The 20202-nt window shown below is 38.7% G+C and overlaps 34 non-coding genes across 34 annotated transcripts; 17 read left to right on the forward strand and 17 right to left on the reverse strand.

Moving 5' to 3' along the window:
• Window positions 1-167: 167 nt before the first annotated feature.
• Window positions 168-241, reverse strand: TRNAT-AGU (transfer RNA threonine (anticodon AGU)). The gene has a single exon. It is a non-coding gene; the product is annotated as a tRNA-Thr (tRNA).
• A 447-nt stretch (window positions 242-688) lies between these two features.
• On the forward strand, window positions 689-770 carry TRNAS-GCU (transfer RNA serine (anticodon GCU)). Its single transcript has one exon. It is a non-coding gene; the product is annotated as a tRNA-Ser (tRNA).
• A 596-nt stretch (window positions 771-1366) lies between these two features.
• On the reverse strand, window positions 1367-1440 carry TRNAT-AGU (transfer RNA threonine (anticodon AGU)). Its single transcript has one exon. It is a non-coding gene; the product is annotated as a tRNA-Thr (tRNA).
• Window positions 1441-1887: 447 nt separating this feature from the next.
• TRNAS-GCU (transfer RNA serine (anticodon GCU)) lies at window positions 1888-1969 on the forward strand. Its single transcript has one exon. It is a non-coding gene; the product is annotated as a tRNA-Ser (tRNA).
• Window positions 1970-2565: 596 nt separating this feature from the next.
• On the reverse strand, window positions 2566-2639 carry TRNAT-AGU (transfer RNA threonine (anticodon AGU)). The gene has a single exon. It is a non-coding gene; the product is annotated as a tRNA-Thr (tRNA).
• Window positions 2640-3086: 447 nt separating this feature from the next.
• TRNAS-GCU (transfer RNA serine (anticodon GCU)) lies at window positions 3087-3168 on the forward strand. Its single transcript has one exon. It is a non-coding gene; the product is annotated as a tRNA-Ser (tRNA).
• A 596-nt stretch (window positions 3169-3764) lies between these two features.
• TRNAT-AGU (transfer RNA threonine (anticodon AGU)) lies at window positions 3765-3838 on the reverse strand. Its single transcript has one exon. It is a non-coding gene; the product is annotated as a tRNA-Thr (tRNA).
• Window positions 3839-4285: 447 nt separating this feature from the next.
• Window positions 4286-4367, forward strand: TRNAS-GCU (transfer RNA serine (anticodon GCU)). Its single transcript has one exon. It is a non-coding gene; the product is annotated as a tRNA-Ser (tRNA).
• A 596-nt stretch (window positions 4368-4963) lies between these two features.
• On the reverse strand, window positions 4964-5037 carry TRNAT-AGU (transfer RNA threonine (anticodon AGU)). Its single transcript has one exon. It is a non-coding gene; the product is annotated as a tRNA-Thr (tRNA).
• Window positions 5038-5484: 447 nt separating this feature from the next.
• On the forward strand, window positions 5485-5566 carry TRNAS-GCU (transfer RNA serine (anticodon GCU)). The gene has a single exon. It is a non-coding gene; the product is annotated as a tRNA-Ser (tRNA).
• A 596-nt stretch (window positions 5567-6162) lies between these two features.
• TRNAT-AGU (transfer RNA threonine (anticodon AGU)) lies at window positions 6163-6236 on the reverse strand. The gene has a single exon. It is a non-coding gene; the product is annotated as a tRNA-Thr (tRNA).
• A 285-nt stretch (window positions 6237-6521) lies between these two features.
• TRNAS-GCU (transfer RNA serine (anticodon GCU)) lies at window positions 6522-6603 on the forward strand. Its single transcript has one exon. It is a non-coding gene; the product is annotated as a tRNA-Ser (tRNA).
• A 596-nt stretch (window positions 6604-7199) lies between these two features.
• On the reverse strand, window positions 7200-7273 carry TRNAT-AGU (transfer RNA threonine (anticodon AGU)). Its single transcript has one exon. It is a non-coding gene; the product is annotated as a tRNA-Thr (tRNA).
• A 447-nt stretch (window positions 7274-7720) lies between these two features.
• On the forward strand, window positions 7721-7802 carry TRNAS-GCU (transfer RNA serine (anticodon GCU)). Its single transcript has one exon. It is a non-coding gene; the product is annotated as a tRNA-Ser (tRNA).
• Window positions 7803-8398: 596 nt separating this feature from the next.
• Window positions 8399-8472, reverse strand: TRNAT-AGU (transfer RNA threonine (anticodon AGU)). The gene has a single exon. It is a non-coding gene; the product is annotated as a tRNA-Thr (tRNA).
• Window positions 8473-8919: 447 nt separating this feature from the next.
• TRNAS-GCU (transfer RNA serine (anticodon GCU)) lies at window positions 8920-9001 on the forward strand. The gene has a single exon. It is a non-coding gene; the product is annotated as a tRNA-Ser (tRNA).
• A 596-nt stretch (window positions 9002-9597) lies between these two features.
• On the reverse strand, window positions 9598-9671 carry TRNAT-AGU (transfer RNA threonine (anticodon AGU)). Its single transcript has one exon. It is a non-coding gene; the product is annotated as a tRNA-Thr (tRNA).
• A 447-nt stretch (window positions 9672-10118) lies between these two features.
• On the forward strand, window positions 10119-10200 carry TRNAS-GCU (transfer RNA serine (anticodon GCU)). Its single transcript has one exon. It is a non-coding gene; the product is annotated as a tRNA-Ser (tRNA).
• Window positions 10201-10796: 596 nt separating this feature from the next.
• TRNAT-AGU (transfer RNA threonine (anticodon AGU)) lies at window positions 10797-10870 on the reverse strand. Its single transcript has one exon. It is a non-coding gene; the product is annotated as a tRNA-Thr (tRNA).
• A 447-nt stretch (window positions 10871-11317) lies between these two features.
• Window positions 11318-11399, forward strand: TRNAS-GCU (transfer RNA serine (anticodon GCU)). Its single transcript has one exon. It is a non-coding gene; the product is annotated as a tRNA-Ser (tRNA).
• Window positions 11400-11995: 596 nt separating this feature from the next.
• On the reverse strand, window positions 11996-12069 carry TRNAT-AGU (transfer RNA threonine (anticodon AGU)). Its single transcript has one exon. It is a non-coding gene; the product is annotated as a tRNA-Thr (tRNA).
• A 447-nt stretch (window positions 12070-12516) lies between these two features.
• On the forward strand, window positions 12517-12598 carry TRNAS-GCU (transfer RNA serine (anticodon GCU)). The gene has a single exon. It is a non-coding gene; the product is annotated as a tRNA-Ser (tRNA).
• Window positions 12599-13194: 596 nt separating this feature from the next.
• Window positions 13195-13268, reverse strand: TRNAT-AGU (transfer RNA threonine (anticodon AGU)). Its single transcript has one exon. It is a non-coding gene; the product is annotated as a tRNA-Thr (tRNA).
• A 447-nt stretch (window positions 13269-13715) lies between these two features.
• Window positions 13716-13797, forward strand: TRNAS-GCU (transfer RNA serine (anticodon GCU)). The gene has a single exon. It is a non-coding gene; the product is annotated as a tRNA-Ser (tRNA).
• A 596-nt stretch (window positions 13798-14393) lies between these two features.
• On the reverse strand, window positions 14394-14467 carry TRNAT-AGU (transfer RNA threonine (anticodon AGU)). Its single transcript has one exon. It is a non-coding gene; the product is annotated as a tRNA-Thr (tRNA).
• Window positions 14468-14914: 447 nt separating this feature from the next.
• On the forward strand, window positions 14915-14996 carry TRNAS-GCU (transfer RNA serine (anticodon GCU)). The gene has a single exon. It is a non-coding gene; the product is annotated as a tRNA-Ser (tRNA).
• Window positions 14997-15592: 596 nt separating this feature from the next.
• Window positions 15593-15666, reverse strand: TRNAT-AGU (transfer RNA threonine (anticodon AGU)). The gene has a single exon. It is a non-coding gene; the product is annotated as a tRNA-Thr (tRNA).
• A 447-nt stretch (window positions 15667-16113) lies between these two features.
• On the forward strand, window positions 16114-16195 carry TRNAS-GCU (transfer RNA serine (anticodon GCU)). Its single transcript has one exon. It is a non-coding gene; the product is annotated as a tRNA-Ser (tRNA).
• Window positions 16196-16791: 596 nt separating this feature from the next.
• TRNAT-AGU (transfer RNA threonine (anticodon AGU)) lies at window positions 16792-16865 on the reverse strand. The gene has a single exon. It is a non-coding gene; the product is annotated as a tRNA-Thr (tRNA).
• A 447-nt stretch (window positions 16866-17312) lies between these two features.
• On the forward strand, window positions 17313-17394 carry TRNAS-GCU (transfer RNA serine (anticodon GCU)). Its single transcript has one exon. It is a non-coding gene; the product is annotated as a tRNA-Ser (tRNA).
• Window positions 17395-17990: 596 nt separating this feature from the next.
• Window positions 17991-18064, reverse strand: TRNAT-AGU (transfer RNA threonine (anticodon AGU)). Its single transcript has one exon. It is a non-coding gene; the product is annotated as a tRNA-Thr (tRNA).
• A 447-nt stretch (window positions 18065-18511) lies between these two features.
• Window positions 18512-18593, forward strand: TRNAS-GCU (transfer RNA serine (anticodon GCU)). Its single transcript has one exon. It is a non-coding gene; the product is annotated as a tRNA-Ser (tRNA).
• Window positions 18594-19189: 596 nt separating this feature from the next.
• On the reverse strand, window positions 19190-19263 carry TRNAT-AGU (transfer RNA threonine (anticodon AGU)). Its single transcript has one exon. It is a non-coding gene; the product is annotated as a tRNA-Thr (tRNA).
• Window positions 19264-19710: 447 nt separating this feature from the next.
• On the forward strand, window positions 19711-19792 carry TRNAS-GCU (transfer RNA serine (anticodon GCU)). The gene has a single exon. It is a non-coding gene; the product is annotated as a tRNA-Ser (tRNA).
• The last annotated feature ends 410 nt before the right edge of the window (window positions 19793-20202 follow it).

Genomic DNA, 20202 nt, shown 5'->3' on the forward strand with positions numbered 1-20202 from the left:
TTTATGTTTGATGCCATCTTCCTTCCTTTTTGGCCCCTATACAGAAGAAATTCTTAATCTCACAATTGCACTATCAGTAGAGACGCAGCCAAGGTAAATTTGAGGTTTTACGCAAGTGAAATTCCCATTTTTAAGATAGGAAGTTTGTTTTTCAGATGATGAAAACAAGGCACTGCTGAGATTCGAACTCAGGATCTCCTGTTTACTAGACAGGCGCTTTAACCAACTAAGCCACAGCACCACAAGCTGGAAAGCCTATGAAATCTAGGGAAGATGTCAGCACCAATCAAAACTTTCAAGTGGTTAACTTAGCAAGACAACATTGAGTTGAGTTTCATTCCATGCACACAGAAACGAGGAACAGGATGTAATTCTCAGTCATGAAGTCCAGCTTTAATTTGGGACTTATTTTTCTTCCAAGTTATGACACAAAATAGGCGGATTGAAGGAATTCCACGGCAGGGCCAAAGGAGGAAAAATTAGGAATGATTGAAAAGTTGGTATTAAAACCCTGAGCACTGGTTTATTTCCTACAGAGTTTGCCCCAATCTAACTTTAAAAAATAGACACTGTAGGAGATAATATAAGGCCACTCTGACAAAAGCTGACATAAAATCTTCAGAGAAAGCACACTGACTGGTAAAAATAATCATTACATCTTATCTCCTTAGCGCATGAGCGGCATGTAGACGAGGTGGCCGAGTGGTTAAGGCGATGGACTGCTAATCCATTGTGCTCTGCATGCATGGGTTCGTATCCCATCCTCGTCGGTTTAATCTGCTTGTTACACGTTGTATTGTTTTGATTTCTTTTCTAGCCCAAGCGGTAGATACTTCAAGCTTGAAAGTTTATCTTCCTTTTTAAGAAAGCTGCTATCAAACTTTGCAGAGTCAGAAGTGTAATTCCACTGGTTTTATCTTTTAATGCTTGATGCATCCTTTATTCTCTAAAGAAAATTATATCATCTAATTCCTTTTTAAGCACTTCGACAGCAGAGATTTTTTTCTCTCAACTGCACTATGTTAGGACTGTGGTAAAGACAGGTTTAATGTCATACAAGAACAAAAGTCCTCTTTTTTTGGCTAAAATGGCCCAAACTGAGGTGAAGAAAGAAAAGCACTGCTGACATTCGAAATCAAGATTTTCTGTTTACTAAACAGGCGCTTTGACCAACTAAGCTAAAGACAAAATCCACTGGTTTTATGTTTGATGCCATCTTCCTTCCTTTTTGGCCCCTATACAGAAGAAATTCTTAATCTCACAATTGCACTATCAGTAGAGACGCAGCCAAGGTAAATTTGAGGTTTTACGCAAGTGAAATTCCCATTTTTAAGATAGGAAGTTTGTTTTTCAGATGATGAAAACAAGGCACTGCTGAGATTCGAACTCAGGATCTCCTGTTTACTAGACAGGCGCTTTAACCAACTAAGCCACAGCACCACAAGCTGGAAAGCCTATGAAATCTAGGGAAGATGTCAGCACCAATCAAAACTTTCAAGTGGTTAACTTAGCAAGACAACATTGAGTTGAGTTTCATTCCATGCACACAGAAACGAGGAACAGGATGTAATTCTCAGTCATGAAGTCCAGCTTTAATTTGGGACTTATTTTTCTTCCAAGTTATGACACAAAATAGGCGGATTGAAGGAATTCCACGGCAGGGCCAAAGGAGGAAAAATTAGGAATGATTGAAAAGTTGGTATTAAAACCCTGAGCACTGGTTTATTTCCTACAGAGTTTGCCCCAATCTAACTTTAAAAAATAGACACTGTAGGAGATAATATAAGGCCACTCTGACAAAAGCTGACATAAAATCTTCAGAGAAAGCACACTGACTGGTAAAAATAATCATTACATCTTATCTCCTTAGCGCATGAGCGGCATGTAGACGAGGTGGCCGAGTGGTTAAGGCGATGGACTGCTAATCCATTGTGCTCTGCATGCATGGGTTCGAATCCCATCCTCGTTGGTTTAATCTGCTTGTTACACGTTGTATTGTTTTGATTTCTTTTCTAGCCCAAGCGGTAGATACTTCAAGCTTGAAAGTTTATCTTCCTTTTTAAGAAAGCTGCTATCAAACTTTGCAGAGTCAGAAGTGTAATTCCACTGGTTTTATCTTTTAATGCTTGATGCATCCTTTATTCTCTAAAGAAAATTATATCATCTAATTCCTTTTTAAGCACTTCGACAGCAGAGATTTTTTTCTCTCAACTGCACTATGTTAGGACTGTGGTAAAGACAGGTTTAATGTCATACAAGAACAAAAGTCCTCTTTTTTTGGCTAAAATGGCCCAAACTGAGGTGAAGAAAGAAAAGCACTGCTGACATTCGAAATCAAGATTTTCTGTTTACTAAACAGGCGCTTTGACCAACTAAGCTAAAGACAAAATCCACTGGTTTTATGTTTGATGCCATCTTCCTTCCTTTTTGGCCCCTATACAGAAGAAATTCTTAATCTCACAATTGCACTATCAGTAGAGACGCAGCCAAGGTAAATTTGAGGTTTTACGCAAGTGAAATTCCCATTTTTAAGATAGGAAGTTTGTTTTTCAGATGATGAAAACAAGGCACTGCTGAGATTCGAACTCAGGATCTCCTGTTTACTAGACAGGCGCTTTAACCAACTAAGCCACAGCACCACAAGCTGGAAAGCCTATGAAATCTAGGGAAGATGTCAGCACCAATCAAAACTTTCAAGTGGTTAACTTAGCAAGACAACATTGAGTTGAGTTTCATTCCATGCACACAGAAACGAGGAACAGGATGTAATTCTCAGTCATGAAGTCCAGCTTTAATTTGGGACTTATTTTTCTTCCAAGTTATGACACAAAATAGGCGGATTGAAGGAATTCCACGGCAGGGCCAAAGGAGGAAAAATTAGGAATGATTGAAAAGTTGGTATTAAAACCCTGAGCACTGGTTTATTTCCTACAGAGTTTGCCCCAATCTAACTTTAAAAAATAGACACTGTAGGAGATAATATAAGGCCACTCTGACAAAAGCTGACATAAAATCTTCAGAGAAAGCACACTGACTGGTAAAAATAATCACTACATCTTATCTCCTTAGCGCATGAGCGGCATGTAGACGAGGTGGCCGAGTGGTTAAGGCGATGGACTGCTAATCCATTGTGCTCTGCATGCATGGGTTCGAATCCCATCCTCGTTGGTTTAATCTGCTTGTTACACGTTGTATTGTTTTGATTTCTTTTCTAGCCCAAGCGGTAGATACTTCAAGCTTGAAAGTTTATCTTCCTTTTTAAGAAAGCTGCTATCAAACTTTGCAGAGTCAGAAGTGTAATTCCACTGGTTTTATCTTTTAATGCTTGATGCATCCTTTATTCTCTAAAGAAAATTATATCATCTAATTCCTTTTTAAGCACTTCGACAGCAGAGATTTTTTTCTCTCAACTGCACTATGTTAGGACTGTGGTAAAGACAGGTTTAATGTCATACAAGAACAAAAGTCCTCTTTTTTTGGCTAAAATGGCCCAAACTGAGGTGAAGAAAGAAAAGCACTGCTGACATTCGAAATCAAGATTTTCTGTTTACTAAACAGGCGCTTTGACCAACTAAGCTAAAGACAAAATCCACTGGTTTTATGTTTGATGCCATCTTCCTTCCTTTTTGGCCCCTATACAGAAGAAATTCTTAATCTCACAATTGCACTATCAGTAGAGACGCAGCCAAGGTAAATTTGAGGTTTTACGCAAGTGAAATTCCCATTTTTAAGATAGGAAGTTTGTTTTTCAGATGATGAAAACAAGGCACTGCTGAGATTCGAACTCAGGATCTCCTGTTTACTAGACAGGCGCTTTAACCAACTAAGCCACAGCACCACAAGCTGGAAAGCCTATGAAATCTAGGGAAGATGTCAGCACCAATCAAAACTTTCAAGTGGTTAACTTAGCAAGACAACATTGAGTTGAGTTTCATTCCATGCACACAGAAACGAGGAACAGGATGTAATTCTCAGTCATGAAGTCCAGCTTTAATTTGGGACTTATTTTTCTTCCAAGTTATGACACAAAATAGGCGGATTGAAGGAATTCCACGGCAGGGCCAAAGGAGGAAAAATTAGGAATGATTGAAAAGTTGGTATTAAAACCCTGAGCACTGGTTTATTTCCTACAGAGTTTGCCCCAATCTAACTTTAAAAAATAGACACTGTAGGAGATAATATAAGGCCACTCTGACAAAAGCTGACATAAAATCTTCAGAGAAAGCACACTGACTGGTAAAAATAATCATTACATCTTATCTCCTTAGCGCATGAGCGGCATGTAGACGAGGTGGCCGAGTGGTTAAGGCGATGGACTGCTAATCCATTGTGCTCTGCATGCATGGGTTCGAATCCCATCCTCGTTGGTTTAATCTGCTTGTTACACGTTGTATTGTTTTGATTTCTTTTCTAGCCCAAGCGGTAGATACTTCAAGCTTGAAAGTTTATCTTCCTTTTTAAGAAAGCTGCTATCAAACTTTGCAGAGTCAGAAGTGTAATTCCACTGGTTTTATCTTTTAATGCTTGATGCATCCTTTATTCTCTAAAGAAAATTATATCATCTAATTCCTTTTTAAGCACTTCGACAGCAGAGATTTTTTTCTCTCAACTGCACTATGTTAGGACTGTGGTAAAGACAGGTTTAATGTCATACAAGAACAAAAGTCCTCTTTTTTTGGCTAAAATGGCCCAAACTGAGGTGAAGAAAGAAAAGCACTGCTGACATTCGAAATCAAGATTTTCTGTTTACTAAACAGGCGCTTTGACCAACTAAGCTAAAGACAAAATCCACTGGTTTTATGTTTGATGCCATCTTCCTTCCTTTTTGGCCCCTATACAGAAGAAATTCTTAATCTCACAATTGCACTATCAGTAGAGACGCAGCCAAGGTAAATTTGAGGTTTTACGCAAGTGAAATTCCCATTTTTAAGATAGGAAGTTTGTTTTTCAGATGATGAAAACAAGGCACTGCTGAGATTCGAACTCAGGATCTCCTGTTTACTAGACAGGCGCTTTAACCAACTAAGCCACAGCACCACAAGCTGGAAAGCCTATGAAATCTAGGGAAGATGTCAGCACCAATCAAAACTTTCAAGTGGTTAACTTAGCAAGACAACATTGAGTTGAGTTTCATTCCATGCACACAGAAACGAGGAACAGGATGTAATTCTCAGTCATGAAGTCCAGCTTTAATTTGGGACTTATTTTTCTTCCAAGTTATGACACAAAATAGGCGGATTGAAGGAATTCCACGGCAGGGCCAAAGGAGGAAAAATTAGGAATGATTGAAAAGTTGGTATTAAAACCCTGAGCACTGGTTTATTTCCTACAGAGTTTGCCCCAATCTAACTTTAAAAAATAGACACTGTAGGAGATAATATAAGGCCACTCTGACAAAAGCTGACATAAAATCTTCAGAGAAAGCACACTGACTGGTAAAAATAATCATTACATCTTATCTCCTTAGCGCATGAGCGGCATGTAGACGAGGTGGCCGAGTGGTTAAGGCGATGGACTGCTAATCCATTGTGCTCTGCATGCATGGGTTCGAATCCCATCCTCGTTGGTTTAATCTGCTTGTTACACGTTGTATTGTTTTGATTTCTTTTCTAGCCCAAGCGGTAGATACTTCAAGCTTGAAAGTTTATCTTCCTTTTTAAGAAAGCTGCTATCAAACTTTGCAGAGTCAGAAGTGTAATTCCACTGGTTTTATCTTTTAATGCTTGATGCATCCTTTATTCTCTAAAGAAAATTATATCATCTAATTCCTTTTTAAGCACTTCGACAGCAGAGATTTTTTTCTCTCAACTGCACTATGTTAGGACTGTGGTAAAGACAGGTTTAATGTCATACAAGAACAAAAGTCCTCTTTTTTTGGCTAAAATGGCCCAAACTGAGGTGAAGAAAGAAAAGCACTGCTGACATTCGAAATCAAGATTTTCTGTTTACTAAACAGGCGCTTTGACCAACTAAGCTAAAGACAAAATCCACTGGTTTTATGTTTGATGCCATCTTCCTTCCTTTTTGGCCCCTATACAGAAGAAATTCTTAATCTCACAATTGCACTATCAGTAGAGACGCAGCCAAGGTAAATTTGAGGTTTTACGCAAGTGAAATTCCCATTTTTAAGATAGGAAGTTTGTTTTTCAGATGATGAAAACAAGGCACTGCTGAGATTCGAACTCAGGATCTCCTGTTTACTAGACAGGCGCTTTAACCAACTAAGCCACAGCACCACAAGCTGGAAAGCCTATGAAATCTAGGGAAGATGTCAGCACCAATCAAAACTTTCAAGTGGTTAACTTAGCAAGACAACATTGAGTTGAGTTTCATTCCATGCACACAGAAACGAGGAACAGGATGTAATTCTCAGTCATGAAGTCCAGCTTTAATTTGGGACTTATTTTTCTTCCAAGTTATGACACAAAATAGGCGGATTGAAGGAATTCCACGGCAGGGCCAAAGGAGGAAAAATTAGGAATGATTGAAAAGTTGGTATAAAAACGCATGAGCGGCATGTAGACGAGGTGGCCGAGTGGTTAAGGCGATGGACTGCTAATCCATTGTGCTCTGCATGCATGGGTTCGAATCCCATCCTCGTTGGTTTAATCTGCTTGTTACACGTTGTATTGTTTTGATTTCTTTTCTAGCCCAAGCGGTAGATACTTCAAGCTTGAAAGTTTATCTTCCTTTTTAAGAAAGCTGCTATCAAACTTTGCAGAGTCAGAAGTGTAATTCCACTGGTTTTATCTTTTAATGCTTGATGCATCCTTTATTCTCTAAAGAAAATTATATCATCTAATTCCTTTTTAAGCACTTCGACAGCAGAGATTTTTTTCTCTCAACTGCACTATGTTAGGACTGTGGTAAAGACAGGTTTAATGTCATACAAGAACAAAAGTCCTCTTTTTTTGGCTAAAATGGCCCAAACTGAGGTGAAGAAAGAAAAGCACTGCTGACATTCGAAATCAAGATTTTCTGTTTACTAAACAGGCGCTTTGACCAACTAAGCTAAAGACAAAATCCACTGGTTTTATGTTTGATGCCATCTTCCTTCCTTTTTGGCCCCTATACAGAAGAAATTCTTAATCTCACAATTGCACTATCAGTAGAGACGCAGCCAAGGTAAATTTGAGGTTTTACGCAAGTGAAATTCCCATTTTTAAGATAGGAAGTTTGTTTTTCAGATGATGAAAACAAGGCACTGCTGAGATTCGAACTCAGGATCTCCTGTTTACTAGACAGGCGCTTTAACCAACTAAGCCACAGCACCACAAGCTGGAAAGCCTATGAAATCTAGGGAAGATGTCAGCACCAATCAAAACTTTCAAGTGGTTAACTTAGCAAGACAACATTGAGTTGAGTTTCATTCCATGCACACAGAAACGAGGAACAGGATGTAATTCTCAGTCATGAAGTCCAGCTTTAATTTGGGACTTATTTTTCTTCCAAGTTATGACACAAAATAGGCGGATTGAAGGAATTCCACGGCAGGGCCAAAGGAGGAAAAATTAGGAATGATTGAAAAGTTGGTATTAAAACCCTGAGCACTGGTTTATTTCTTACAGAGTTTGCCCCATTCTAACTTTAAAAAATAGACAATGTAGGAGATAATATAAGGCCACTCTGACAAAAGCTGACATAAAATCTTCAGAGAAAGCACACTGACTGGTAAAAATAATCATTACATCTTATCTCCTTAGCGCATGAGCGGCATGTAGACGAGGTGGCCGAGTGGTTAAGGCGATGGACTGCTAATCCATTGTGCTCTGCATGCATGGGTTCGAATCCCATCCTCGTCGGTTTAATCTGCTTGTTACACATTGTATTGTTTTGATTTCTTTTCTAGCCCAAGCGGTAGATACTTCAAGCTTGAAAGTTTATCTTCCTTTTTAAGAAAGCTGCTATCAAACTTTGCAGAGTCAGAAGTGTAATTCCACTGGTTTTATCTTTTAATGCTTGATGCATCCTTTATTCTCTAAAGAAAATTATATCATCTAATTCCTTTTTAAGCACTTCGACAGCAGAGATTTTTTTCTCTCAACTGCACTATGTTAGGACTGTGGTAAAGACAGGTTTAATGTCATACAAGAACAAAAGTCCTCTTTTTTTGGCTAAAATGGCCCAAACTGAGGTGAAGAAAGAAAAGCACTGCTGACATTCGAAATCAAGATTTTCTGTTTACTAAACAGGCGCTTTGACCAACTAAGCTAAAGACAAAATCCACTGGTTTTATGTTTGATGCCATCTTCCTTCCTTTTTGGCCCCTATACAGAAGAAATTCTTAATCTCACAATTGCACTATCAGTAGAGACGCAGTCAAGGTAAATTTGAGGTTTTACGCAAGTGAAATTCCCATTTTTAAGATAGGAAGTTTGTTTTTCAGATGATGAAAACAAGGCACTGCTGAGATTCGAACTCAGGATCTCCTGTTTACTAGACAGGCGCTTTAACCAACTAAGCCACAGCACCACAAGCTGGAAAGCCTATGAAATCTAGGGAAGATGTCAGCACCAATCAAAACTTTCAAGTGGTTAACTTAGCAAGACAACATTGAGTTGAGTTTCATTCCATGCACACAGAAACGAGGAACAGGATGTAATTCTCAGTCATGAAGTCCAGCTTTAATTTGGGACTTATTTTTCTTCCAAGTTATGACACAAAATAGGCGGATTGAAGGAATTCCACGGCAGGGCCAAAGGAGGAAAAATTAGGAATGATTGAAAAGTTGGTATTAAAACCCTGAGCACTGGTTTATTTCCTACAGAGTTTGCCCCAATCTAACTTTAAAAAATAGACACTGTAGGAGATAATATAAGGCCACTCTGACAAAAGCTGACATAAAATCTTCAGAGAAAGCACACTGACTGGTAAAAATAATCATTACATCTTATCTCCTTAGCGCATGAGCGGCATGTAGACGAGGTGGCCGAGTGGTTAAGGCGATGGACTGCTAATCCATTGTGCTCTGCATGCATGGGTTCGAATCCCATCCTCGTTGGTTTAATCTGCTTGTTACACGTTGTATTGTTTTGATTTCTTTTCTAGCCCAAGCGGTAGATACTTCAAGCTTGAAAGTTTATCTTCCTTTTTAAGAAAGCTGCTATCAAACTTTGCAGAGTCAGAAGTGTAATTCCACTGGTTTTATCTTTTAATGCTTGATGCATCCTTTATTCTCTAAAGAAAATTATATCATCTAATTCCTTTTTAAGCACTTCGACAGCAGAGATTTTTTTCTCTCAACTGCACTATGTTAGGACTGTGGTAAAGACAGGTTTAATGTCATACAAGAACAAAAGTCCTCTTTTTTTGGCTAAAATGGCCCAAACTGAGGTGAAGAAAGAAAAGCACTGCTGACATTCGAAATCAAGATTTTCTGTTTACTAAACAGGCGCTTTGACCAACTAAGCTAAAGACAAAATCCACTGGTTTTATGTTTGATGCCATCTTCCTTCCTTTTTGGCCCCTATACAGAAGAAATTCTTAATCTCACAATTGCACTATCAGTAGAGACGCAGCCAAGGTAAATTTGAGGTTTTACGCAAGTGAAATTCCCATTTTTAAGATAGGAAGTTTGTTTTTCAGATGATGAAAACAAGGCACTGCTGAGATTCGAACTCAGGATCTCCTGTTTACTAGACAGGCGCTTTAACCAACTAAGCCACAGCACCACAAGCTGGAAAGCCTATGAAATCTAGGGAAGATGTCAGCACCAATCAAAACTTTCAAGTGGTTAACTTAGCAAGACAACATTGAGTTGAGTTTCATTCCATGCACACAGAAACGAGGAACAGGATGTAATTCTCAGTCATGAAGTCCAGCTTTAATTTGGGACTTATTTTTCTTCCAAGTTATGACACAAAATAGGCGGATTGAAGGAATTCCACGGCAGGGCCAAAGGAGGAAAAATTAGGAATGATTGAAAAGTTGGTATTAAAACCCTGAGCACTGGTTTATTTCCTACAGAGTTTGCCCCAATCTAACTTTAAAAAATAGACACTGTAGGAGATAATATAAGGCCACTCTGACAAAAGCTGACATAAAATCTTCAGAGAAAGCACACTGACTGGTAAAAATAATCATTACATCTTATCTCCTTAGCGCATGAGCGGCATGTAGACGAGGTGGCCGAGTGGTTAAGGCGATGGACTGCTAATCCATTGTGCTCTGCATGCATGGGTTCGAATCCCATCCTCGTTGGTTTAATCTGCTTGTTACACGTTGTATTGTTTTGATTTCTTTTCTAGCCCAAGCGGTAGATACTTCAAGCTTGAAAGTTTATCTTCCTTTTTAAGAAAGCTGCTATCAAACTTTGCAGAGTCAGAAGTGTAATTCCACTGGTTTTATCTTTTAATGCTTGATGCATCCTTTATTCTCTAAAGAAAATTATATCATCTAATTCCTTTTTAAGCACTTCGACAGCAGAGATTTTTTTCTCTCAACTGCACTATGTTAGGACTGTGGTAAAGACAGGTTTAATGTCATACAAGAACAAAAGTCCTCTTTTTTTGGCTAAAATGGCCCAAACTGAGGTGAAGAAAGAAAAGCACTGCTGACATTCGAAATCAAGATTTTCTGTTTACTAAACAGGCGCTTTGACCAACTAAGCTAAAGACAAAATCCACTGGTTTTATGTTTGATGCCATCTTCCTTCCTTTTTGGCCCCTATACAGAAGAAATTCTTAATCTCACAATTGCACTATCAGTAGAGACGCAGCCAAGGTAAATTTGAGGTTTTACGCAAGTGAAATTCCCATTTTTAAGATAGGAAGTTTGTTTTTCAGATGATGAAAACAAGGCACTGCTGAGATTCGAACTCAGGATCTCCTGTTTACTAGACAGGCGCTTTAACCAACTAAGCCACAGCACCACAAGCTGGAAAGCCTATGAAATCTAGGGAAGATGTCAGCACCAATCAAAACTTTCAAGTGGTTAACTTAGCAAGACAACATTGAGTTGAGTTTCATTCCATGCACACAGAAACGAGGAACAGGATGTAATTCTCAGTCATGAAGTCCAGCTTTAATTTGGGACTTATTTTTCTTCCAAGTTATGACACAAAATAGGCGGATTGAAGGAATTCCACGGCAGGGCCAAAGGAGGAAAAATTAGGAATGATTGAAAAGTTGGTATTAAAACCCTGAGCACTGGTTTATTTCTTACAGAGTTTGCCCCATTCTAACTTTAAAAAATAGACAATGTAGGAGATAATATAAGGCCACTCTGACAAAAGCTGACATAAAATCTTCAGAGAAAGCACACTGACTGGTAAAAATAATCATTACATCTTATCTCCTTAGCGCATGAGCGGCATGTAGACGAGGTGGCCGAGTGGTTAAGGCGATGGACTGCTAATCCATTGTGCTCTGCATGCATGGGTTCGAATCCCATCCTCGTCGGTTTAATCTGCTTGTTACACATTGTATTGTTTTGATTTCTTTTCTAGCCCAAGCGGTAGATACTTCAAGCTTGAAAGTTTATCTTCCTTTTTAAGAAAGCTGCTATCAAACTTTGCAGAGTCAGAAGTGTAATTCCACTGGTTTTATCTTTTAATGCTTGATGCATCCTTTATTCTCTAAAGAAAATTATATCATCTAATTCCTTTTTAAGCACTTCGACAGCAGAGATTTTTTTCTCTCAACTGCACTATGTTAGGACTGTGGTAAAGACAGGTTTAATGTCATACAAGAACAAAAGTCCTCTTTTTTTGGCTAAAATGGCCCAAACTGAGGTGAAGAAAGAAAAGCACTGCTGACATTCGAAATCAAGATTTTCTGTTTACTAAACAGGCGCTTTGACCAACTAAGCTAAAGACAAAATCCACTGGTTTTATGTTTGATGCCATCTTCCTTCCTTTTTGGCCCCTATACAGAAGAAATTCTTAATCTCACAATTGCACTATCAGTAGAGACGCAGTCAAGGTAAATTTGAGGTTTTACGCAAGTGAAATTCCCATTTTTAAGATAGGAAGTTTGTTTTTCAGATGATGAAAACAAGGCACTGCTGAGATTCGAACTCAGGATCTCCTGTTTACTAGACAGGCGCTTTAACCAACTAAGCCACAGCACCACAAGCTGGAAAGCCTATGAAATCTAGGGAAGATGTCAGCACCAATCAAAACTTTCAAGTGGTTAACTTAGCAAGACAACATTGAGTTGAGTTTCATTCCATGCACACAGAAACGAGGAACAGGATGTAATTCTCAGTCATGAAGTCCAGCTTTAATTTGGGACTTATTTTTCTTCCAAGTTATGACACAAAATAGGCGGATTGAAGGAATTCCACGGCAGGGCCAAAGGAGGAAAAATTAGGAATGATTGAAAAGTTGGTATTAAAACCCTGAGCACTGGTTTATTTCCTACAGAGTTTGCCCCAATCTAACTTTAAAAAATAGACACTGTAGGAGATAATATAAGGCCACTCTGACAAAAGCTGACATAAAATCTTCAGAGAAAGCACACTGACTGGTAAAAATAATCATTACATCTTATCTCCTTAGCGCATGAGCGCCATGTAGACGAGGTGGCCGAGTGGTTAAGGCGATGGACTGCTAATCCATTGTGCTCTGCATGCATGGGTTTGAATCCCATCCTCGTCGGTTTAATCTGCTTGTTACACGTTGTATTGTTTTGATTTATTTTCTAGCCCAAGCGGTAGATACTTCAAGCTTGAAAGTTTATCTTCCTTTTTAAGAAAGCTGCTATCAAACTTTGCAGAGTCAGAAGTGTAATTCCACTGGTTTTATCTTTTAATGCTTGATGCATCCTTTATTCTCTAAAGAAAATTATATCATCTAATTCCTTTTTAAGCACTTCGACAGCAGAGATTTTTTTCTCTCAACTGCACTATGTTAGGACTGTGGTAAAGACAGGTTTAATGTCATACAAGAACAAAAGTCCTCTTTTTTTGGCTAAAATGGCCCAAACTGAGGTGAAGAAAGAAAAGCACTGCTGACATTCGAAATCAAGATTTTCTGTTTACTAAACAGGCGCTTTGACCAACTAAGCTAAAGACAAAATCCACTGGTTTTATGTTTGATGCCATCTTCCTTCCTTTTTGGCCCCTATACAGAAGAAATTCTTAATCTCACAATTGCACTATCAGTAGAGACGCAGCCAAGGTAAATTTGAGGTTTTACGCAAGTGAAATTCCCATTTTTAAGATAGGAAGTTTGTTTTTCAGATGATGAAAACAAGGCACTGCTGAGATTCGAACTCAGGATCTCCTGTTTACTAGACAGGCGCTTTAACCAACTAAGCCACAGCACCACAAGCTGGAAAGCCTATGAAATCTAGGGAAGATGTCAGCACCAATCAAAACTTTCAAGTGGTTAACTTAGCAAGACAACATTGAGTTGAGTTTCATTCCATGCACACAGAAACGAGGAACAGGATGTAATTCTCAGTCATGAAGTCCAGCTTTAATTTGGGACTTATTTTTCTTCCAAGTTATGACACAAAATAGGCGGATTGAAGGAATTCCACGGCAGGGCCAAAGGAGGAAAAATTAGGAATGATTGAAAAGTTGGTATTAAAACCCTGAGCACTGGTTTATTTCCTACAGAGTTTGCCCCAATCTAACTTTAAAAAATAGACACTGTAGGAGATAATATAAGGCCACTCTGACAAAAGCTGACATAAAATCTTCAGAGAAAGCACACTGACTGGTAAAAATAATCATTACATCTTATCTCCTTAGCGCATGAGCGCCATGTAGACGAGGTGGCCGAGTGGTTAAGGCGATGGACTGCTAATCCATTGTGCTCTGCATGCATGGGTTTGAATCCCATCCTCGTCGGTTTAATCTGCTTGTTACACGTTGTATTGTTTTGATTTATTTTCTAGCCCAAGCGGTAGATACTTCAAGCTTGAAAGTTTATCTTCCTTTTTAAGAAAGCTGCTATCAAACTTTGCAGAGTCAGAAGTGTAATTCCACTGGTTTTATCTTTTAATGCTTGATGCATCCTTTATTCTCTAAAGAAAATTATATCATCTAATTCCTTTTTAAGCACTTCGACAGCAGAGATTTTTTTCTCTCAACTGCACTATGTTAGGACTGTGGTAAAGACAGGTTTAATGTCATACAAGAACAAAAGTCCTCTTTTTTTGGCTAAAATGGCCCAAACTGAGGTGAAGAAAGAAAAGCACTGCTGACATTCGAAATCAAGATTTTCTGTTTACTAAACAGGCGCTTTGACCAACTAAGCTAAAGACAAAATCCACTGGTTTTATGTTTGATGCCATCTTCCTTCCTTTTTGGCCCCTATACAGAAGAAATTCTTAATCTCACAATTGCACTATCAGTAGAGACGCAGCCAAGGTAAATTTGAGGTTTTACGCAAGTGAAATTCCCATTTTTAAGATAGGAAGTTTGTTTTTCAGATGATGAAAACAAGGCACTGCTGAGATTCGAACTCAGGATCTCCTGTTTACTAGACAGGCGCTTTAACCAACTAAGCCACAGCACCACAAGCTGGAAAGCCTATGAAATCTAGGGAAGATGTCAGCACCAATCAAAACTTTCAAGTGGTTAACTTAGCAAGACAACATTGAGTTGAGTTTCATTCCATGCACACAGAAACGAGGAACAGGATGTAATTCTCAGTCATGAAGTCCAGCTTTAATTTGGGACTTATTTTTCTTCCAAGTTATGACACAAAATAGGCGGATTGAAGGAATTCCACGGCAGGGCCAAAGGAGGAAAAATTAGGAATGATTGAAAAGTTGGTATTAAAACCCTGAGCACTGGTTTATTTCCTACAGAGTTTGCCCCAATCTAACTTTAAAAAATAGACACTGTAGGAGATAATATAAGGCCACTCTGACAAAAGCTGACATAAAATCTTCAGAGAAAGCACACTGACTGGTAAAAATAATCATTACATCTTATCTCCTTAGCGCATGAGCGCCATGTAGACGAGGTGGCCGAGTGGTTAAGGCGATGGACTGCTAATCCATTGTGCTCTGCATGCATGGGTTTGAATCCCATCCTCGTCGGTTTAATCTGCTTGTTACACGTTGTATTGTTTTGATTTATTTTCTAGCCCAAGCGGTAGATACTTCAAGCTTGAAAGTTTATCTTCCTTTTTAAGAAAGCTGCTATCAAACTTTGCAGAGTCAGAAGTGTAATTCCACTGGTTTTATCTTTTAATGCTTGATGCATCCTTTATTCTCTAAAGAAAATTATATCATCTAATTCCTTTTTAAGCACTTCGACAGCAGAGATTTTTTTCTCTCAACTGCACTATGTTAGGACTGTGGTAAAGACAGGTTTAATGTCATACAAGAACAAAAGTCCTCTTTTTTTGGCTAAAATGGCCCAAACTGAGGTGAAGAAAGAAAAGCACTGCTGACATTCGAAATCAAGATTTTCTGTTTACTAAACAGGCGCTTTGACCAACTAAGCTAAAGACAAAATCCACTGGTTTTATGTTTGATGCCATCTTCCTTCCTTTTTGGCCCCTATACAGAAGAAATTCTTAATCTCACAATTGCACTATCAGTAGAGACGCAGCCAAGGTAAATTTGAGGTTTTACGCAAGTGAAATTCCCATTTTTAAGATAGGAAGTTTGTTTTTCAGATGATGAAAACAAGGCACTGCTGAGATTCGAACTCAGGATCTCCTGTTTACTAGACAGGCGCTTTAACCAACTAAGCCACAGCACCACAAGCTGGAAAGCCTATGAAATCTAGGGAAGATGTCAGCACCAATCAAAACTTTCAAGTGGTTAACTTAGCAAGACAACATTGAGTTGAGTTTCATTCCATGCACACAGAAACGAGGAACAGGATGTAATTCTCAGTCATGAAGTCCAGCTTTAATTTGGGACTTATTTTTCTTCCAAGTTATGACACAAAATAGGCGGATTGAAGGAATTCCACGGCAGGGCCAAAGGAGGAAAAATTAGGAATGATTGAAAAGTTGGTATTAAAACCCTGAGCACTGGTTTATTTCCTACAGAGTTTGCCCCAATCTAACTTTAAAAAATAGACACTGTAGGAGATAATATAAGGCCACTCTGACAAAAGCTGACATAAAATCTTCAGAGAAAGCACACTGACTGGTAAAAATAATCATTACATCTTATCTCCTTAGCGCATGAGCGGCATGTAGACGAGGTGGCCGAGTGGTTAAGGCGATGGACTGCTAATCCATTGTGCTCTGCATGCATGGGTTCGAATCCCATCCTCGTCGGTTTAATCTGCTTGTTACACGTTGTATTGTTTTGATTTCTTTTCTAGCCCAAGCGGTAGATACTTCAAGCTTGAAAGTTTATCTTCCTTTTTAAGAAAGCTGCTATCAAACTTTGCAGAGTCAGAAGTGTAATTCCACTGGTTTTATCTTTTAATGCTTGATGCATCCTTTATTCTCTAAAGAAAATTATATCATCTAATTCCTTTTTAAGCACTTCGACAGCAGAGATTTTTTTCTCTCAACTGCACTATGTTAGGACTGTGGTAAAGACAGGTTTAATGTCATACAAGAACAAAAGTCCTCTTTTTTTGGCTAAAATGGCCCAAACTGAGGTGAAGAAAGAAAAGCACTGCTGACATTCGAAATCAAGATTTTCTGTTTACTAAACAGGCGCTTTGACCAACTAAGCTAAAGACAAAATCCACTGGTTTTATGTTTGATGCCATCTTCCTTCCTTTTTGGCCCCTATACAGAAGAAATTCTTAATCTCACAATTGCACTATCAGTAGAGACGCAGCCAAGGTAAATTTGAGGTTTTACGCAAGTGAAATTCCCATTTTTAAGATAGGAAGTTTGTTTTTCAGATGATGAAAACAAGGCACTGCTGAGATTCGAACTCAGGATCTCCTGTTTACTAGACAGGCGCTTTAACCAACTAAGCCACAGCACCACAAGCTGGAAAGCCTATGAAATCTAGGGAAGATGTCAGCACCAATCAAAACTTTCAAGTGGTTAACTTAGCAAGACAACATTGAGTTGAGTTTCATTCCATGCACACAGAAACGAGGAACAGGATGTAATTCTCAGTCATGAAGTCCAGCTTTAATTTGGGACTTATTTTTCTTCCAAGTTATAACACAAAATAGGCGGATTGAAGGAATTCCACGGCAGGGCCAAAGGAGGAAAAATTAGGAATGATTGAAAAGTTGGTATTAAAACCCTGAGCACTGGTTTATTTCCTACAGAGTTTGCCCCAATCTAACTTTAAAAAATAGACACTGTAGGAGATAATATAAGGCCACTCTGACAAAAGCTGACATAAAATCTTCAGAGAAAGCACACTGACTGGTAAAAATAATCATTACATCTTATCTCCTTAGCGCATGAGCGGCATGTAGACGAGGTGGCCGAGTGGTTAAGGCGATGGACTGCTAATCCATTGTGCTCTGCATGCATGGGTTCGAATCCCATCCTCGTTGGTTTAATCTGCTTGTTACACGTTGTATTGTTTTGATTTCTTTTCTAGCCCAAGCGGTAGATACTTCAAGCTTGAAAGTTTATCTTCCTTTTTAAGAAAGCTGCTATCAAACTTTGCAGAGTCAGAAGTGTAATTCCACTGGTTTTATCTTTTAATGCTTGATGCATCCTTTATTCTCTAAAGAAAATTATATCATCTAATTCCTTTTTAAGCACTTCGACAGCAGAGATTTTTTTCTCTCAACTGCACTATGTTAGGACTGTGGTAAAGACAGGTTTAATGTCATACAAGAACAAAAGTCCTCTTTTTTTGGCTAAAATGGCCCAAACTGAGGTGAAGAAAGAAAAGCACTGCTGACATTCGAAATCAAGATTTTCTGTTTACTAAACAGGCGCTTTGACCAACTAAGCTAAAGACAAAATCCACTGGTTTTATGTTTGATGCCATCTTCCTTCCTTTTTGGCCCCTATACAGAAGAAATTCTTAATCTCACAATTGCACTATCAGTAGAGACGCAGCCAAGGTAAATTTGAGGTTTTACGCAAGTGAAATTCCCATTTTTAAGATAGGAAGTTTGTTTTTCAGATGATGAAAACAAGGCACTGCTGAGATTCGAACTCAGGATCTCCTGTTTACTAGACAGGCGCTTTAACCAACTAAGCCACAGCACCACAAGCTGGAAAGCCTATGAAATCTAGGGAAGATGTCAGCACCAATCAAAACTTTCAAGTGGTTAACTTAGCAAGACAACATTGAGTTGAGTTTCATTCCATGCACACAGAAACGAGGAACAGGATGTAATTCTCAGTCATGAAGTCCAGCTTTAATTTGGGACTTATTTTTCTTCCAAGTTATGACACAAAATAGGCGGATTGAAGGAATTCCACGGCAGGGCCAAAGGAGGAAAAATTAGGAATGATTGAAAAGTTGGTATTAAAACCCTGAGCACTGGTTTATTTCCTACAGAGTTTGCCCCAATCTAACTTTAAAAAATAGACACTGTAGGAGATAATATAAGGCCACTCTGACAAAAGCTGACATAAAATCTTCAGAGAAAGCACACTGACTGGTAAAAATAATCATTACATCTTATCTCCTTAGCGCATGAGCGGCATGTAGACGAGGTGGCCGAGTGGTTAAGGCGATGGACTGCTAATCCATTGTGCTCTGCATGCATGGGTTCGAATCCCATCCTCGTTGGTTTAATCTGCTTGTTACACGTTGTATTGTTTTGATTTCTTTTCTAGCCCAAGCGGTAGATACTTCAAGCTTGAAAGTTTATCTTCCTTTTTAAGAAAGCTGCTATCAAACTTTGCAGAGTCAGAAGTGTAATTCCACTGGTTTTATCTTTTAATGCTTGATGCATCCTTTATTCTCTAAAGAAAATTATATCATCTAATTCCTTTTTAAGCACTTCGACAGCAGAGATTTTTTTCTCTCAACTGCACTATGTTAGGACTGTGGTAAAGACAGGTTTAATGTCATACAAGAACAAAAGTCCTCTTTTTTTGGCTAAAATGGCCCAAACTGAGGTGAAGAAAGAAAAGCACTGCTGACATTCGAAATCAAGATTTTCTGTTTACTAAACAGGCGCTTTGACCAACTAAGCTAAAGACAAAATCCACTGGTTTTATGTTTGATGCCATCTTCCTTCCTTTTTGGCCCCTATACAGAAGAAATTCTTAATCTCACAATTGCACTATCAGTAGAGACGCAGCCAAGGTAAATTTGAGGTTTTACGCAAGTGAAATTCCCATTTTTAAGATAGGAAGTTTGTTTTTCAGATGATGAAAACAAGGCACTGCTGAGATTCGAACTCAGGATCTCCTGTTTACTAGACAGGCGCTTTAACCAACTAAGCCACAGCACCACAAGCTGGAAAGCCTATGAAATCTAGGGAAGATGTCAGCACCAATCAAAACTTTCAAGTGGTTAACTTAGCAAGACAACATTGAGTTGAGTTTCATTCCATGCACACAGAAACGAGGAACAGGATGTAATTCTCAGTCATGAAGTCCAGCTTTAATTTGGGACTTATTTTTCTTCCAAGTTATGACACAAAATAGGCGGATTGAAGGAATTCCACGGCAGGGCCAAAGGAGGAAAAATTAGGAATGATTGAAAAGTTGGTATTAAAACCCTGAGCACTGGTTTATTTCTTACAGAGTTTGCCCCATTCTAACTTTAAAAAATAGACAATGTAGGAGATAATATAAGGCCACTCTGACAAAAGCTGACATAAAATCTTCAGAGAAAGCACACTGACTGGTAAAAATAATCATTACATCTTATCTCCTTAGCGCATGAGCGGCATGTAGACGAGGTGGCCGAGTGGTTAAGGCGATGGACTGCTAATCCATTGTGCTCTGCATGCATGGGTTCGAATCCCATCCTCGTCGGTTTAATCTGCTTGTTACACATTGTATTGTTTTGATTTCTTTTCTAGCCCAAGCGGTAGATACTTCAAGCTTGAAAGTTTATCTTCCTTTTTAAGAAAGCTGCTATCAAACTTTGCAGAGTCAGAAGTGTAATTCCACTGGTTTTATCTTTTAATGCTTGATGCATCCTTTATTCTCTAAAGAAAATTATATCATCTAATTCCTTTTTAAGCACTTCGACAGCAGAGATTTTTTTCTCTCAACTGCACTATGTTAGGACTGTGGTAAAGACAGGTTTAATGTCATACAAGAACAAAAGTCCTCTTTTTTTGGCTAAAATGGCCCAAACTGAGGTGAAGAAAGAAAAGCACTGCTGACATTCGAAATCAAGATTTTCTGTTTACTAAACAGGCGCTTTGACCAACTAAGCT

This window comes from Ranitomeya variabilis, chromosome 7 (assembly GCF_051348905.1).
Source record: "Ranitomeya variabilis isolate aRanVar5 chromosome 7, aRanVar5.hap1, whole genome shotgun sequence".
NCBI classification, from domain to species: domain Eukaryota; kingdom Metazoa; phylum Chordata; class Amphibia; order Anura; family Dendrobatidae; genus Ranitomeya; species Ranitomeya variabilis.